The following is a 19188-nucleotide window of genomic DNA, read 5'->3' as shown; positions in this document are numbered from 1 at the left end:
TTGAAAATGGATTTAAAAGAAATACAAAAAAATACATTAAGTGTCGGGTCCAAGTAAACTCTTTTTCGAAGGGATTGTGTCCTCTGACGTATTCCTTATCTTGATGGATCATTTCCAGCTTGCTGGCCTCGGATTTTTTTTTTCAGTAGAGGGCGCTGCACGTCGATGTCCCTCGAGCCGATGTCCCTCGACGGCCTCCGTATCGGCGCCGACGTCATCATGCGTATAAATAGAGTCGCGCAGCGTCCGTTACTCAGTTCAGGGCCTCGGAATCGCGTTGCTCAGTTCGTTAGTCAGAGAATATATATTCTTCACTATTCCTCGAGAATACCAACTCTTACTCGATGGCTTCCTCATCCGAACCGACGACCCCACGGTCCGGCTTCAAAAAATGTCGAGACTGTGGAAAGGAAATGTTGTTGACAGATCCTCACAGGATCTGTTTGTGGTGCCTGGGATCGGAGCACCAATGTTCGGAGTGCGAGGACTGCATGTCCATGACGGCGAAAACCTTGAAGGAGCGTAAGGGGAAGCTTGAGAGAGGTAAGACAGTTAAAACTACTTCGAAAGTTTCCTCGGCAGAGTCGAGACATTTGTCTCCTCGCCGACACAGGAAACATTCTCGTTCTAGGTCTCGAAGCAGCTCCCACCACTCTTCGAGATCCAAGCATTCAAGTAAGAGACGTGGAAGATCCCCTTCCTCTTCTTCTTCTGTTTCTCTGGAAAGAGTCACCTGCCCCACAAAACATAGCTCTCAGGCTGAGTGGGAGGAATTCCGTAAAAGGATGCTTAGCGTCTTCGAGAAAGCGGCCTTGACCCCCTCGAAGACAGCTGAGGGTGATACCCTGGGTGAAAGACCCGAAAAATCTAAACGCTGCGAGTCGTTGCACCTGGCAAAAGAAACTACTCGAGAGCGCCACGAACCCTCGAGCAAAGGCACTGTGCCATTGACGTCATCGTCGAAGGTCCCTTCGATTCATAAATCTGCATCATCGACGCCATTATCGAAGAGCTCATCGACGCATAGGTCGATCGAATCGACGCCGTCTTCGACGCTGACGCCGAAAAAGAACAAACCCACAGCCGTCACTACCTCACAGCCAGTGGTCATACCCAGGGCCTCGGTCATGACTTCGAGATCATCGACAACCTCGAGTAGGATCCCGATCCTCTCGAGTTCTTCGAGGCCTCTTCCAATCTTCTCGACGCCTTTTTCTGTGTTTTCGAAGCCTTTAACGTCGACGACGTCGACGTTTTCCCAACCAACTATGACAAATTTAGCCCCTTCTGCTCTGGAAATGGGATTTAAGCCATTTCCAAGGTCTGATCATTTCAGACCTTTGTCTTCAATTTATGTGGAAGGGGAGGATTCGGATCAAGAAAGACCCTTTGGGTTGCAGAGATCTGCAACACCAGAACCAGAGGAATTTACCTCTGAGGAAAATAGGTTGAAGGACCTTCGAGAATCCTTACATGAGGCAAGTGGGTTAGATACTTCCCCAGAAATAGAATTTGTCAAACCAGACCCAGGGGAACATGCTGAGACCCCTTACAGAATTTTAATGGCAAAAATGATAGAATTCATGGGTTGGTCTACACCTTAACCTGCATTCCAACAGGATGACCTTACAGACATTTTAGTTAAAGGCCCACAGGAGGATCCTGTGGTTCCCTTTTACGCTGCATTACAAAGAAAAATATTGGCTAACTGGGAAACTCCTGAGGTTATCCCGGCGGTTAACAAGAAGTTATCAGCCAAATATAGGGTACCTACTACTGACCCTGAATTTTTGTCTAAACATCCAACCCCAGAGAGTCTGGTTGTTCAAGCAGCAACTGCACAGGACAGGGATGACAAAAGATACGACTCTATGGATTTTTCTGCATGTAGCATGGCGTTGAAATCTATTAACGCTACCTGTACGCTCGCAAGGTTCAGCCATACACTTTGGGAGTGTGCTTCATTAGCGGATGACTGCCTCCCAGAGGGAGAAGAAAGGGAAGCGTTTCTAAACATCATTAAGGATGGTAAAGACGCAGTGTGCGAAACCCTTCAAACTGGCATTGATTCTGCTGACAGCATCAGTAGGGCCATGGCGGCAAGTACTACAACCCGCAGGTTTGCGTGGTTGCGAAAGTCTGGGTTTGCTCCAGATGTACAAGCCAGACTTTTAAATATGCCCTTTGATGGCTCATCTTTGTTTGGTAAGAAGCCGGATGACAGCCTAGAAAAGTTACAGACTCTTGGAGAGTTAAGTCCTTTCGCTTTTATTCCGCATTCGGAAAAGGCAGAGGACAGTTGGTTCAAAGAGGCCAAAAAAGATTCACCTGAGGTGGACGGGGTAAAAATACAAAAGCCGCAGCAGCAGGTGCCTCTTTACCCTCGGCACCTGCATCAGCCGCCTCTAAATCACTCTGAGGACTCTCCTCACAACACCAGTAGGGGGCAGGCGAACTCAACATCTGACGGAATGGCAGGCTATTACGTCAGATGCTTGGGCATTGGAGACAGTTTCCCAAGGTTACTGCCTGCCTTTTCTACGCATTCCTCAGAGTCATCCACCGGGGAACAGCTCTCGGAAAGTTCCAGATCCGCTCCTCTTGCAGGAAATTGTAGACCTGTTAGAGAAAGGTGCCATAGAACCGGTACCTGTAGCGGAGAGGAACAAGGGCTGGTACTCCCCCCCTACTTCCTAATACCGAAGAAGGACGGAGGACTGAGACCTATCTTGGACTTACGAGAATTGAACAAGTTCCTCAGGAAGGATAAGTTCAAGATGGTAACTCTTTCTCAGATCCTTCAGGCCCTCTAGGTCCAGGACTGGCTGGTATCTCTGGACCTTCAGGATGCTTATTTCCATGTGCCAATCCATCTCAAACACAGGAAATACCTGAGGTTCGCAATTGGCGACTCTCATTATCAATTTCGAGTTCTGCCATTTGGGCTGACCTTCGCCCTGAGGGTTTTCACCAAGCTAATGTCGGTAGTGGCTGCAAGTCTAAGGAGGGAAGGGATTCACGTCTACCCCTACCTGGACGATTGGCTGATCAGAGCTGTATCTCCGAAACAAGCTCAGATCCAGCAAGATTATGTCTGCCACTTCCTTCACAAACTGGGCTTCTCCCTCAATTTAAAGAAGTCACAGATGATACCATCACAGAGACTCCAGTTCATTGGAGCGGTCCTGGACACTTCCCTGGGAAAAGCCTTGCCACCAGAGGTGAGGGCTCAAGATATTCTGCAAATGGTCACCAAGTTTCAAAATGCCCAACGTCTCCCAGCCTTCGTCTTTTTGAGGTTGCTAGGCCTCATGGCATCCTGCATCTTCCTTGTGCCAGAGACTCGCCTGAGAATGAGATCTCTCCAGTGGGCACTAAAAACTCAGTGGTCGCAATTCTCAGGAAGAATGACAGATCTCCTTCAGGTTCCTCGAGGTGGCTCGAGCCCTTCAGTGGTGGGCCTGCCAGGAGAACATCTTGAAAGGAGAACTGTTTTGGCAACCATGGCCGGAGATAACAGTAGTCACAAATGCCTCACTCACGGGGTGGGGAGCCCATGCCAACGACTTGACCATCAGCGGTCGTTGGTCTCCATCGGAGTCCAGACTACATATCAACCTGTTAGAGCTGAGAGCAATCAGACTAGCGCTGAAGGCTTTTCTGCCAGCTGTACAGGGGAAAAATGTCCTGATAATGACGGACAACACCGTGGCCATGCACTACCTCAACAAAAGAGGAGGCTTAGGATCACTGCCTCTGTGCAGAGAGGCGATGCAGCTGTGGTATTGGGCAATCCAAGAAGGAATCTCTGTATCGGCATTTCACTTAGCCGGAGAGAAAAACTTGACAGCAGACGCTTTGAGCAGGCAGAGTACAGTCTCCCACGAGTGGGAACTAGCTCAGGAAGTCCTTCAACAGATCTTCACCCTTTGGGGAACCCCTCAAGTGGATCTGTTCGCAACCAGCATCAACAGGAAGTGCGATCAGTTTTGTTCAATGGAATTTCCCCCGAGAGGAGCTCTAGGGGACGCGTTCGTAGTGGACTGGGAGTTTACACTTGTGTACGCGTTTCCTCCAGTCCCTGTCATTCCTCAAATGATCAGGAGGTTGAGAAGGTTCCGGAAAGCCATGATCCTAATTGCCCCGGACTGGGCCAGGAGAACGTGATACCTGGACCTTCTGGACATGTCTATCTGCCCTCCAATTCGTCTTCCACTCAAGGAGAATCTTCTCTCGCAGAAGGGAGGTCAGGTTCTCTATCCAGACATCAGAACCCTCAACCTTCACGCTTGGTATCTGAAAGGTTGAGATACAAGGATTGGGACCTCCCAGATGACGTAATGGAGGTGTTGCTTTCGGCAAGAAGGCCAGCAACAAAGACTTTATACCGCTGCTGTTGGAACAAATTTTGCAGCTGGTATAGAGAAAATAATATCGACCCCTTTTCATGTGGTACACCAACGGTGTTATCTTTTCTACTCTATTTTGGCAAATTCGGGCCTTCAGGTTGGCACTATCAAGGGCTATCTCGCAGCGCTGTCGATCTTCAAGCGCACTGCAGAGGAACCATTGTATTTCAAGTTACCCTTAGTAATACAATTTCTGGCGGGATTAACCAATGTCGATCTTCCAAGACCATTACAAATTACTCATGTTTTTTTGGAAGAATTATTCTTTATCTGGAGATGATCTATCAAGATAAGGAATATGTTGGAGGAACATCCCATCTACAGAACGTTACCAGGTAAGAAGTAACTTGTTCTTCTTTTGGAAAATGAAAGCATTTCCCCATGTTTTAGCATTCTCCTTGGCGTGTTAAAATGGATACTGCAGGGGATAAAAATGGTGTATTGGTGTTTCCTTGTTTGCTTTTGAAGACTGAATGTTCTGAATGCAGTCATTGCCAGCAATTATTGACTGCACACGGAACATTCTGATTGACCGAGAGGAGGTCAATAATGATCTCCTTGTGTTGATAATTAGCTGTTTTTTTTTGCTTATGTTCTTCAGAAAACAAGCAGTTGGTCACAAAACAAGTAATGTCCTAGGTTGTATTATAATTTGCATAAATCACAGCACTTTTTGATCTCTGCCTTGGCTTTGATTGTGACATGTCTAGCAAAATTAAGATATATAGTCCAAAAAGTGAACCTTACTTTTGCTTCCGTTTCTTCAATTTTCCTTTTATGTACTCCTATTTTTTAGTTTTTTTTTTTAAACCTTTTTTTTATTATTTCCAATACAAACATAACATATAACAACCACAAACATCACACAACTACTGGCACGTTCAGGCTGGAATCTGCACTACTTCTAATTTCTCGATGTATCTACAAGGCCTCTTGTTCCACTGTCCACCATGTTTGTTCGCTAGCCAGGGTGTCTCGCCAGGGTGCAGCCCTGTCAAGGTTACTACTCCTTAACTCGTTTCTCCCCTTGCTCGCTGAGGAGCGCTCTACTGCTGTCGTTTAGTTAGCCCTCCTCCGGGTCCCTATCATCTGTGCCGTCTCCTTCTTCCCTTTCAAACAGGCCTTGCACAAGGGTGTTCCATGCTAGTACCTTGGCCACACTTTCACCCTCTTCCCCTCTGCAGTGCCCTTGTCCACACCGATGTTTCGGCTACCATCCATTTCTTCAAGTCCGCCCACGACGGCCCTGTGCTTGTGTTCCATGCCATTGCTATGCGGTGCTTCGCCAGTACGCTCATCAGGTCTTTCATTTTCGCCAAGTTTGTCCTCTGTTTACCTCCTCTCGCGAACAGGCCCAGCAAATTAAGACTCTGGTAACCATGCCTGCATTTGAATTCCCCTCCTCGTCGCCCTTTTCCTGATAGAGTCCCAGAAGTTCGTTATCACCAACTAGGACCAGAACATGTGCAGCATATCTGCTGACTCCACCGCGCAGCGCAGGCAACTCTGGGTCTGCTTGCTTCCTACAGCATTCTTTTAGGCGTGAGGTATGCCCTGTTTATGAGATTGCATCTTTCTGAATCTTGATTTCCTGGAGACCTTCTTTGTGTATCGGAGGGCTCGGCTCCATTCCTCGTCCGTGACGGTTCCCTGGAGCTCTTCCTCACATCTGGCACGTGCTTGTAGCTCTCTTGTATTGTTAACACCCAGCAGCTGTTCATAGAGTCTGGACACTGTGTGTCCCCCCTCCAAGATATCATACCATGCATCTAGTGCCCCCCCCTGCCCCCCCTGTATCATCTCCCTCTGGCAAGGTCTCCCATCTCTTCCTAATCGTTCGGACCATATTATTGTACAGTATGAATTGGCCGTTAGCAATATCCTGCTCTTCCATCAGGGTCTGGATGTCTACCCAATGTCCTTCTTGCCACAAGTCCCCAGTAAGGGCTACTCCCTTCTCCAGCATTGGATCTTTCATGGATTCACATGCTTGGAATATTCCCCGTCGTCAGGCTGGGAATCCCCGGTACATTATATAGACCCTTTCCCGTAGGAAAAACTTTTTCGACGCTTATGCGTCCTATCCACCTCGTTTTGCATCATGCGTGCCCGCACCGTCAGGACGTCATGATATAAATACAGGACCCGCCCTCGCGCTCCCTCAGATTTCAACCGTCTTTCAAAGTAGTGGGATCCTCGTGATACTGCTAGTGGAAACTAGGTTGTTTTTTCTGTTTCGCTTCGGCGACGTTCAAATTCTGGATATGTCTGGAAAAGCGTTATTTCGCCCTTGTGCGACATGTGGCCTCAAAAACGTTTATGAAGGAGATGCCCACATGGATTGTATCTACTGTCTCCACCCGCACCACACGGCGGATACATGTGAGATATGCCAGGGTTTCTCCCAAAAAACCCTTAAGGACCGTAAAAGAAGGCTGGTCGACTGGCTTAATGACGGAGCGGGTGCCTACCCGGCTTCGGAAGTTGGCTCCACGGCCTCCAGGAGCAAGTCGGAACCTCCATCGAAAAAGGTACGGCCGGCGGAAAACCGCGCTGAGGACAAGCCTAAGGGGAAGCATGCTGGGTCTTCCTCATCACATAAATAGCCCTCCTCCTCCTCATCATCTAAGACGGAGAGGCAAGCGCTGTCAAAATCCTCCTCAGGGGACCGGCCAAGACGCTACAGCCGGGAAGTCGGCATCGAAATCGGCGACGAAGTCTAAGGGCTCGACGACGACTACTTGCTCGTCGACCTCGGTGTCATTGACGATGCCTATTACCGTTCAGGCAGCAGCGGTTGGGATTCCTTCGTCGACGGAGACTCAGTCTATGGCTTGGCTGCCAGAGGTCTATGACCCGATTCCCCCTGAAGTCTTACTGCAGCCAGACACGGCCTGCTCGGCGGAAGGAGAAGGTGGCATGGTTCTGCAGCCATCGGATTTGGGCTTACGGCCTTCCACATCGGCGACGACGAGTGCGAGTGGGGGTATGGTACCTATATCATCAACGTTGCTGACCCCCCAAACAGTTTTGTCTCTGGATGTGCTTAATACTCTTCAGAAGCCTGCAGCGTCTGGATACGCAGATCCCTCAACCTGGGACTTCATCGTCACTTTTTTCTGTACCTTCCGTCGACGAGCAAACTTGTGCGGCTCGCTCGACGACTAAAAACCCATCGGCTCCCCAGGCGGTAAAAGATCGTCCTCGAGCGCAGGAGGAGGGTGAGTTGTCGGAGTCCGATTCTATACTGGGTGACTCAGGGTCAGACATTTCCCTGTCACCGTCGAGGGACCCAACATGGAATTCGGATGTAAAGGTAGAGTCTACGAGGAGCCAGACACAGCCATCTCCTCCGGATGATGTGGGAACCTTCCATGCAATGATGGGAAAAGCGTGTTCCGAGTTCGGCTTGATTCCTGAGGAGCAGAAGAAAGACTGTTTCCTTTTTGACCATATGGGTCAAAGGAGGAAATCGGTATTTGCCATCCCAATTCTGGACCACGTGTGGCAAGAAGGTCTCAAGACGATGCGCCATCCTTTCTCGGAGCCGGCTATAAAGGGGCGGATTGAGAAAAAGTTTAAAGCTCCGGAGTCCACTCCAAAATGTCTAACATCACAACCTCTGTCAGACTCGGTGGTGTCGGCGGCAGCGGCTAGGAAGGCCAGAGTACAGCAAAAATGTTCAACTCCACCAGAAAGCGAGGCTAGGAGGCAAGACGCCTTTGGAAAAAAGGTGCTCTCGGTCGGCGCGACGACAGTAAGAGCAGCCAATTCCTTAGTGATCGTGTCACGATACGATAGAGAAATGTGGCACAAACTAGCCCGTATCCTAGAACATCTGCCAGACGAACACCGGAAAGCAGCCATGTTACTGGTGCGGGATGGCGAAGAGGCTTCGAACCACGCAATTAATATTGCAGTTGACCTAGCAGAGTCTGGCTTCAAACAAATCAACCATGGCGTAGTACTTCGTCGACAAGCGTGGCTCAAATGTACTACTTTCCGTCCTGAAGTCCAGTACAAAGTCCTTGACATGCCATGTGAAGGGGAACACCTGTTTGGAGAAAAGGTTGATGAAGCGTTGAAGGGGATGAAGGAAGACACGGATACTGCTAGGTCCCTCGGCGCCCTCCAAACGGGTAGAAACTTTCGCTCTTTTCGCCCCTTTAGGGGTGCTTCTGGAAACTCCCGCTTTGGAGCCTCTAGGGACCGTGGATTTAACAGGCCCTCGTACTCTTCACAAGGGTTCAGACGAGCGTCCCAGTCGGCACGTAGAAGCAGAGACTATCAAGCTTCCAGGCGGCGAGGCTCGGGTCCCTCGTCGACGAAGAACAAGCAAACCAGCAACCAATGACGGCCTTCGGAACGTCCTGGGGGGCCGAGTCTCTCATCACTTCGAACAATGGAAATGCATCACCACAGATCGATGGGTTCTGGACACGATTCGCATGGGTCATGCGCTACAATTCAAAGACAAGCCTCCACGTCTTCCGCCTGTATTTTCGACCCAGCCCCACCTCCGAATCCTACGACAAGAGGTGGCGCTTATGTTGCGAAAAGGAGCGATAGAGAGAGTTCCTGTGGCACAGGAAGGACACAGAGTTTATTCCCGGTTCTTCGTTGTCAAGAAGCCAAATGGAAAATGGAGGCCCATTCTCGACCTGAGGGTCCTCAACAAATGGCTAAAGAGCTTAAAATTCAAAATGCTAAAGCTCCAGGAGGTTATCAGGTCGGTGCAACCCATGGATTATCTGTCGTCACTAGATTTTCAAGACGCCTATTTTCACATCCCAATACGCCCACGACACAGGAGATATTTAAGGTTCGTCGTCGGGAGAAAGCATTTTCAGTTCAAGGTCCTCCCGTTCGGGCTCAAGTCCTCCCCCAGGACGTTCACCAAGTGCTTGGCCCCTATAGCGGCCCATTTAAGGAAGGATGGTCACCATGTCTATCCATATCTAGACGACTAGCTGGTCAGAGGTTCGTCCAGGGAACAAACACGAAACAGCCTAAGGGCCACAATGTCCCTCTTACAGGAACTGGGCTTCGCAATAAACTTCAACAAGTCCTCCGTAGAGCCTTCGAGGACCTTGTTCTTTCTAGGAGCGGAGTTTCATACACACACAAGCCTGGTGAGACCATCCAGCGAAAGAATTCAGAGACTTCAAAGCAAGGCGTTGGAATGGAAATGCGGTACCAAGGTGTCGGTGCGCAAATACATGTCCCTGCTAGGGACCATGTCGTCCTGCATTCCGTTGATAAGCAACTGCCGTCTGTTTAGGAGGCCTTGCCAGGAATTTCTAGCGGACCGTTGGGCGCAGAGCCAAGGTCGCTGGTCCGACAGACTGGTCGTCGACGAACAACTAGTACAAGCACTCTGCTGGTGGAGAGTGTCTGCTCATCTAACGAAAGGAATGCCTCTACTGGAACCGGAGTTCCAAAAGACGGTGGTGAGGATTGCATCGCTGAGCGGATGGGGAGCTCATCTGGATACGTTACAGGTACAAGGCCAGTGGTCGTTGCAGGAGTCCTCCCTGCATATCAACCTGCTAGAACTGAGAGCAGTGCGATGGGCTCTAAAATCTTTTCTTCCTCAACTGAGGGACTCGGTGGTGCGTGTCATGACGGACAACACCACTACGATGTTCTACTTGAGGAAACAAGGAGGGACACGTTCCAGGTCCCTATCGACGGAGGCACAGAAAATCTGGCATTGGGCCCTGCAACACAACATGCAAATCTTGGCGTTCCACCTGCCAGGCGTGAGAAATGTGGAAGCCGATGCCCTCAGCAGAGAAATGAACGAAGTTCACGAATGGGTGCTGAACGACCAACAACTACAACAAGTATTCAAGAAATGGGGACATCCTTCCATAGATTTGTTCGCGACGAAGAACAACAGGAAATGCCATCAGTACGCAAGCAGATGGCCTCAGCAGGACTCACTGGGGGATGCGTTCTCCTTCCCATGGACAAACAAATTCCTGTATGCATTCCCTCCATTTCCCCTTGTCCGGAGGACGTTGCAATGGATCCTCAGGTACCCATGTCGGGTAATTCTGGTGGACCCGTACTGGGCCAGACAGGTGTGGTTTTCAGACCTGCTACACTTAGCGGTGGCGGAACCGATGAGATTCCAGAAGACCCCCGACCTTCTGTCTCGACAGGAGGGTGTCGTTTGGCATCACGACCCGGACAGCCTCAAGTTGACGGCCTGGCTCCTGACTTCGCCGAATTCGGTCGGCTAACGATTCCGGAGGACTGTCGGCGTATCCTGCAAGCGGCAAGAGCACCTTCCACAAACGCCTCATACGCGTACAAATGGAGAAGTTTCTGTCAGTGGTGTGAGGATCAACCAGGTTTGGCTCTGCAATCGATTAAGCCGGAACAACTCCTTCCATACTTGCTGTTCTTAGCTCAAAAGGGCCTATCGGTATCGTCAATAAAAGTACACCTGGCCGCCATTTCCAGGTTTACTCGTCAACGGCATTCGGCACCATTGTTCAGCGACCGCCTGATTAAGCACTTCCTTAAAGGCCTCTTTCGGAGTTTCCCTCCAGAGAAGAAATTTCCTCCGGAGTGGAGCCTCAATCTGGTCTTAACGTCTCTTATGAAGCCTCCTTTTGAGCCAATGTCATCATCGTCTCTAAAGTTTTTGTCGTGGAAATTGGCCTTCCTGGTGGCCATCACTTCAGCCCGACGTATTTCAGAAGTTCAGGCTCTAATGGTAGACCCACCATACTTACGATTTTTCAAGAACAAGGTAGTCCTAGCCACTAACCCACAGTTCATACCGAAAGCTCTTCGGTGTTCCATAAACACTCCTCTATTGTGTTGCTTACGTTTTTTCCGGAGCCATGCTCGGGAGCGGAGCGCACGTTACACACATTGGATGTAAAAAGGGCTCTCAAGTTTTATCTTCATCGTACGCAACCGTTCAGAGAAACGAGACAGCTGTTCGTGGCCTATGGTTTGGGTGCTAGAGGAAAAGCCATTTCAAAGCAGGGACTGTCAAGATGGGTGTCATCTACCATTTCGTACTGCCATTCCAGGGCAGGGAAGCCTCTTCTACGACGGCCAAGAGCTCATTCAACTAGAGCAGCGGCATCGTCGACGGCACTGTGGGCCGGAGTCCCTCTGGGGGACATATGCATGGCGGCTACCTGGGCGGCTACACACACCTTTACCCGCCATTACTGCCTGTCGCAGCAACATGCCGAAGATACCCGGATGGGACAGGCGGTGCTTCGACACCTATTCCAATAAGGTAAGCCCCGGCTGAGGGGTTGCATCCTGTGGAATTTATGACTGTATATGGCTCGTTTTCCTATGTTAACGATTACTGATGTATACATGATCATATGGAACGGGCTTTTGCGAAGAAAGTATATGGGTTTGCATGCACGCCTCCTTTTTGGGGGTGGTACTGCTATGTAATCTATTCTAAGCATGTGAATCCATGAAAGATCCAATGCTGGAGAAGGGAATAGTTTCTTACCTGTAACTCCATTTCTCCAGCATTGGTATCTTTCATGGATTCACATGCGCCCTCCTGCCTCCCCTGAACATGCAAACCGGTTCCCCCACTACTTTGGGGGCCGAAATCTGAGGGAGCGCAGGGGCGGGTCCTGTATTTATATCATGACGTCCTGACGGTGCGGGCACGCATGATACAAAACGAGGTGGATAGGACGCATAAGCGTCGAAAAAGTTTTTCCTACGGGAAAGGGTCTATATAATGTACCGGGGATTCCCAGCCTGACGACGGGGAATTTTCTAAGCATGTGAATCCATGAAAGATACCAATGCTGGAGAAATGGAGTTACAGGTAAGAAACTATTCCCTTATCTTACCACTGTGTTCGGTATGCTGCCAAAGTCACTACGCAGGTGTCTGCTAGTCCCACGAGAGGGATTTGCCTGGAACAAGGGTCACATGTTCCTTGGGCTTTCCATGCTCTCTTCCACAGGGCCAGGCCCAGCTTCACCATGCTGGGGAGTGTCTTGGTTGAAGCTGCGTCTATCCACAGAATCTCCCTTGGTAATATTGTTGCATTGCTGGCTGAAAATGTATTGAATCTATGGATGTGTCCTCTCCCAGCCATCGTACCACAAATTGAAGCTGCCCTGCCAGGTAATATCGTTTGATGTCCGGCAGCTTGATGCCCCCCATTCATAGTCTCTTTGTAGTGTGCTCAGTGCTATCCTATTCCCCCTCCCCTCCAACCCCCACAAAAATTCTCTCGCCATAGTGTGTAGTTGTTTAAAAAATGACCCAGGGATGTTGTAAGGAATGTTAGTGAAATAGTATAGCAGGCGGGGTAGTACTGTCTTCTTCAACAGGGCCGCCCTCCCTATCATTCCCAACGGCAACGTCTTTCAAAACTGCATTGCCTTCCTTATTTTATGTAGGGCTACCTGTGTATTAGCTTTATATGTCTCTGTAGTGTTGCTGTGTATATGTACTCCTAGATATCTGAAGGTTAGTGGCCTCCATGTGAGGCCCAGGCTAGGCAGCTGGTTTGGGGTTGTTCCTCTCGGATCTGCCAGAGGAAACAGTGAAGACTTTTCCTTATTAATAGTGATTCCCGACAGTCTGCCAAATGCTCCCAGGTCTTCGAGCAGGTCCGGCAAGTGTACTCGTGGGTTCTCGACATAGAGAAGTATGTCGACCTATAACAATATTAGATGCACCACCCCATCTATCTCTATTCCTGTGTCCCTGTACTCAGCCCTGAGGAAGGCTGTGAATGGTTCCAGGGCCAATATATATATATATATATATATATATAACATCGGGGATAGTGGGCAACCTTGCTTTGTGGCCCGAGCTATGTCCCACCCCTCTATGGGAGCTATGGGAGTCTGATCCAGCATAGGGCCCCTTCCCCAATCCCGAAATGGGCGAGCGCACCCAGGAGCCAATCCCAATTCAGAGTCAAAGGCTTTTATAGCATCCAATGATGCCACTGCACAGTCCCCCTTTCTCTGATTCGTGGCATCTACAATGTGGTGGAGTCTACGAAGATTCCACGCTGTGTTCCTCCCCGGTACGTATCCCGTTTGATCTGAGTGCCCCAACGTGGGTATGACCCGTTTGAGTCGGGTGGCTAGGGTCGCTGTCAGGATCTTGGAATCTTGGTTTATCAAAGAAATTGGTCTGTAGGAGCCGCACTCCAGGGGTGATTTCCCTGGCTTTAATATAGGTATGATTACACATTCCGACATGCTCTTTGGCAGCTGTCCCCTCTCATATGCCTCCTCAACTGTCTCCAACAATCTCGGGGCCAGGGTATCCTTGTATTTCTTATAGAATTCACTGGGTAACCTGTCGGGTCCCAGGGAATTTCCTGTCAGGAGATCGGCTATGACAGCGGACAGTTCCTCCACTGTGAGGGGTGCGTCTAGCATCCAGGCTTATTCCTCTGGCAGCTTGGGAAGGTTGATCTCTGCCAGAGCATCGGCTACGTCCCCCGTCTCTGCCTCCTGGACCCGGGAGTACAGCTTTTAATAGAATCGGGCAAAAACCTAGTTTATGCCTTCCTGGGTCCTGACCTCCACCCCCTGCTCATCCTTGATTGCGTTATTCGGGTCCCGCCTGCTCTCCTGTCTAGTGAGCCAGGCTAGCAGTCTGCTTGGCTTATCTCCCTCTGCGTGTAACCTTTGTATTACTTCCCATAGTCCAGTTTCCCCAGTCTTTCCCAAATAGCTACACACTGCTGCCTCAGAGTGGTGAGTTCCCCTGCTTCCTCTCCCGTCATCCCTGCTCGTGCATCTACCTGTGCTGTCTCAGTTTCTATGTCTCCCAGTTCCGCCAGAATACTTCCTCCTGAGTCCTCCAGCCCGCCCTATGGCTGCTCCCCTGACCACCACTTTAAAGGCTTCCCAGACCGTTCCTGTGCTGTCCACGCTCCCCGCATTGTGGTCAAAGTACTCATCTATTGTGGATATATTCTTGGAATTCGCTGTCAGTCAATGTCTCTGCCCTCAGTCTCCATGTGGGTATTGGGGCTCTCCTGTATGTATGTGCCCATGTAGCCACTACGGGGACATGGTCAGATAACATTCGTGCATTAATGTGTATCTCTGTGAATTCCCCCAAACTCTCCTTGCCCATGAACAAATAATCTATTCGAGTGAATATCCTGTGTGGGGCACTATAGTGTGTGTATCTCCTAGTGTCTGCATGTACCTTCCTCCAGACGTATTCCAGTTCGAGCTGGTTCAGTCTGTAGTGCCCTGGCCAGTGGTGCTGGCTTGCTTGGGTTCAATGTGCAGTTGAAGTCACCTGCCCAGATGACCGACGCTTCTCTGTATGGGGCTAGTCGAGGTGTGATTGTCCTAAAAACAAAACTCTGTTACGTATTTATTAAACACACCTCCCGGTTTTCTAGCATCCCCTGGACGATATCCAATCTTCCTCCAGCACCCTTTTCCTGTTTTTATGAGCACTTTTGTAAAAAGCATCCACATTTTGTGGTGTTCGGACGGACTCCCCCTTTGCATTTTCAGGCGTTCATCGACGAGAAGAAAAAACGCCCTGTAAGTTCTTTACTTTTCAGAGCACCCCGGCCGGGGGATACCTTCCCAGGTTCCTCTCGAGCCGGGAGGGGCGTTGATCGCTCTGTTACCGGGGTTTGCCCTGAGGTGCCTGTCGGGCCTAATAGTTCTACCAGAGTTTTCTCCGAGGGTCTCTGTAAGGGGCCTGTGATCACTGGAGTACACTCCGAGGCCCCTCCTGTGGGGGCTGCGTGTAGACCCAGTTCTACTGAGTCGTGGGGTACCGGAGCTTGCTCTGAGGCCGTTCTTTCGGCTTCCCTCAAAAACAAAACCGGGGTACTCCCCGAGGTCTTGGCTGGGCTTGAGGTTACCGAACGCATGTTCGAGGCCCGTGCCGATAAGACTTCTACCGGGCCTAGGTCCGAGGTCCCTCGTACAGAGGCTAAGGCTACCAACAGTTCTGAGGGGCAGGGCAAAGCCCTGTCGGTGACAGCGCACCGTTCCCGCTCTTGTGGTGACACCAGATCTGTTGAGGGGGAAAAGAAGAAAGTTTCTTTTTACCGGCAGTGCCGAGACTCTTCCTTCGAAGGCTCAGTTGGCGGTTGGTATGTCGCAGAAACATTCCAGGCCTCATAGTACCGGCGCTGCTGAGGTTCCTTACATTAAGGCTAAAATTAAGACCCCTGATCCAGCAACGGGGACCCCTGCCTCACTTCCTCACGTGCCGCAGTTCCCCTCAGATGAGGACAAAATAGCCTTTTTCGGTAAATTTCAAGCGCTTACGCGCACCAACCCCATGAGGGAATATTTCAAGAGGCTTTTCAAGGAGATATGTCCACCCGCGCCTCCGGCTCCACCCGTCCCGTCGGTGGTTCCGCCGTCGCCTCCCTTGCCCGTGGTGCCTCCCCCTGCGCTTCCGCCTTTGCCACCATTATCCCCAGTGGTCAGCAGGAGCCGGACCGGTCAGATGACCCTCAAGGCAATCAGGACAACGAGGACCTGCCCCGCTCTACCAGAGCTTTCCATGACCGGGTACTGGACATGATGACCTTCTTAGATGTTCTGGTGCCCGAGGCACCTGCTCCGCAGGAGGGCGTGCTTTCTGGGGCGTTCACCTTGTCTCCTTTGGAGCGTACCGGCCTGTTCTTGCAGAAGGACGTTCTGGCCGAGGTCCGAAGAGTTTGGGAAAAGCCACACTTGGGACTTTTTGTAAATAAAAAGATTGACGCGAGATACAGGCTACATTCCTCGGAAGAAGTGGCCTTGTCGTCTTCTCCGCCTCCCTCCTCCACAGTGGTGGCTGCGGCCTCGTTGCAATCCAGACCTGCAGCTTCCTCCTCCGCGACAGCGACTCAGGTCTTGGGAAAGGAGGACAGGCTCCTGGACTCACTAGGGAGGAAAATCTTTGCCAATTCGGCCTTGCAGCTCAGGCAGGCCAATGCAGAATTGATTTTGGCGGGAGCTAACATGTGGATGTGGAGAGGTCTGTCAGAGTTTGAGAAGCTGGCGGATTTCAGAGGAGGTCCTTCCGATGCCAGGGTCTTGGCCCAGGATCTCCTGGAGGCTGCGGCTCATCACGTAGACACCTCGGCTCGGGGTCTGATGCTAGGGGTTGATACCTCGCGGCAAGCATGGCTACATGCCACTAAGTTCTCGAAGGAGGTGCAAGACAAGGTTCTGGACCTTCCATTTGATGGTAAGGAGCTTTTTCACTCTTCTACTGATGTAGAGCTCACCAAAACCAAAGACAGCACTCAGACGGCCAAATCATTGTCCGTTCTGGCTAAACCTCCCTTCAAGACTCAAAGGCCGTTGTCGCAAGGTCGACCTTCCTCTGGTTTTAGGGGCTTCCTCGACCGCAAAAATCGCAGAGTGGATACTCCTGCGGGGAATAACCGCCGTAGACAACAGCGTACGTGGTATTTCTCCCGCTCCTCAGCCTCCTCATCAGGTTCACCGATAAACCTGCCAAATGAGGGTTTTCCCCTCTCGCACGAGACCCCTGTGGGAGGCCGCATTGCGTCTCATTGGGAGGCGTGGCAGACCATCACAGAAGACAGATGGGTCTTGTCAGTCGCTCGAGCGGGCTTCCGCTTACCTTTACCCCCTACCCTACCCCTCAACCCTCCTTTTCAGCTGTCGGGCTCACCCTCCCTCAAGGCCGAGGTTCAGAAACTTCTCCTCCTCAGAGCTGTGGAACCCGTTCCCATTTGGGAATGAGGGGAGGGCTTCTACTCCCAGCTTTTTACGGTGCCCAAACCCAACCAGGCTGGCCTGCGCACCATCCTAGACCTTTCCCAGTTCAATCTTTCCCTACCCCAAGAGAAATTCAAGATGATCACGCCCGGCCAGATTCGCTCCTCGTTGCAGGCGGGCGATTGGCTCAGCGTGGTGGATCTTCAGGATGCGTACATGCATATCCTGATTTGGAACCCACACAGGGAGATACCTCCGTTTCTCTTTGGGAGAGGAGCACTTCCAGTTTCGGGTGCTTCCTTTTGGCCTCAGTTCGGCGCCGCGTGTCTTCACGAAGATGATGTCGGTGATCGCACCCATCTTCGTCTCCAGGGTATCCATGTGTATCCCTATTTGGACGACTGGCTCCTACGCAGCCCTTGCCCGTTGACAGCAGCGGGCAACCTCCAGTCTCTCCTTCAGCTCCTGTTCCATCTTGGGCTGTCGGTGAACTGGCGGAAATCCTCCATGACGGTCTCACAGGACCTGACTTTCCTGGGTTTTCGTTGGAACACGATAGACTGCTGAGTGTATCTGACCAGGGACAGAATGGCGGATCTGTTGGCCACGTGTCAGATGTTTACGCAGTCGGAGAGCATGTCGGCCTGGTGGTTCCAGAGGCTTCTGGGCCTCATGGTCTCGTGTGTGCTGGCTCTTCCTCTTGCTCGTCTCAAAATGAGACAGACCCAGATGGCTCTTCGGAGTTCCTCGTGTCAGGCTGTGGACCCGGATTCCAAACGGATAATGATTCCGGATTCCATGAGAGTGGACCTGGACTGGTGGTCTTCTCCCAGCAACCTGTCAGTGGGCGTGGGGTTCCAGGACCCAGCCCCCATGATGACGATCACGACAGACTCCTCCCTTTTCGGGTGGGGTGCAGCGTTAGATCTTTCTTCAGGTCTCGGACCTCTGGTCACCTCAGGACAAGCTCCTGCACATAAATCAGTTGGAGCTTCTGGCGATTTTTCTGGCGCTCAAGGCGTTCAGACCTCTCATTGTCAACAAGGTGGTCCGCATAAGAACAGACAATGCGGTGTCGATGTACTACATAAACAAGCAAGGGGGAACTAAGTCTCCCCCTCTCGTGGATCTGTCCATCCAGATTTGGGAGTGGGCCGTGCTTCATGGGGTCTGGCTGCTTGCAGTGCACATGCCCTCAGCCGGCGGACAGTGGTCAGCTACGAGTGGGAGTTGAAGGCGGAGATCTTATTATGGATTTTCTCGCGTTGGGGCACACCGGAGGTGGACCTCTTTGCCACAGCGGTAAACAAGAAGCTTCCTCAGTACGCCTCCAGAGGGGGACTGGGAGCCTCCTCTCTGGGGGACGCACTCGAGATCCCATGGCACAACATGAGAGCTTACGCCGTCCCGCCTCTTCCTCTGGTTCATTGAGCAATTTGGAAGTTGAAGAGCTCTGTCAACTGTTCTCTTCTACTGATAGCTCCGTGGTGGCCGGCCAGGTTTTGGTTCTCAGAACTTCAACACCTGTCGGTGTGTCCGCCGATCAGGTTACCAGTAACTCCCGATCTTCTTCACCAAGGCGAGCAGCAGATGTGGCACCCCTCCCCACAATCGCTCAACTTGGCGGCATAGTGCCTGAGTTCACGGCTCTAGAGCCTTTGGGTTTGTCTGCGGATAACATGCGCATTATCCAGACAGCCGGGAAACCCTCGACCAGATCCCAATACAAGAGTAAATGGCTCAAGTTCTGTTATTGGTGTTTGAAGAAAGAATTGGACCCGAGGGTGGCGACGATTGACACGGTGCTGTCCTTTGTCTCCTCCCTAGCAGAGTCAGGGGTTCATGTCTTGTCCTGCAGGACTTATCGCTCGGCGATTTCCGCCTACCTCTCTACAGACCAGTGTTCTTATTTGTTAACTAACCCGGTGGTGAAGAGATATTTTGCTGGTTTGACACGACTCTACCTTCCGGTTCGTAGTCTGCACCCGCCTTGGAACCTAAATGTAGTCCTGACAGCGCTGTGCCATAAACCCTTTGAGCCAATGGCTATGGTTGACCTCAAGTACGTGTCCTGGAAAGTTTCC

General features: G+C 51.0%; 1 protein-coding gene across 2 annotated transcripts in view; it reads left to right on the top strand.

Moving 5' to 3' along the window:
• Positions 1-19188, top strand: part of USP42 (ubiquitin specific peptidase 42) — a 1198372-nt gene that overhangs the window by 187625 nt on the left and 991559 nt on the right. The gene's annotated exons all lie outside the window — the stretch shown is intronic.

Source organism: Ambystoma mexicanum, chromosome 2p (assembly GCF_040938575.1).
Source record: "Ambystoma mexicanum isolate Mex_15411 chromosome 2p, UKY_AmexF1_1, whole genome shotgun sequence".
Taxonomy (NCBI): domain Eukaryota; kingdom Metazoa; phylum Chordata; class Amphibia; order Caudata; family Ambystomatidae; genus Ambystoma; species Ambystoma mexicanum.
The sequence above is the reverse complement of the archived record's forward strand: the minus strand, read 5'-3'. Positions and strand labels throughout refer to the sequence as shown.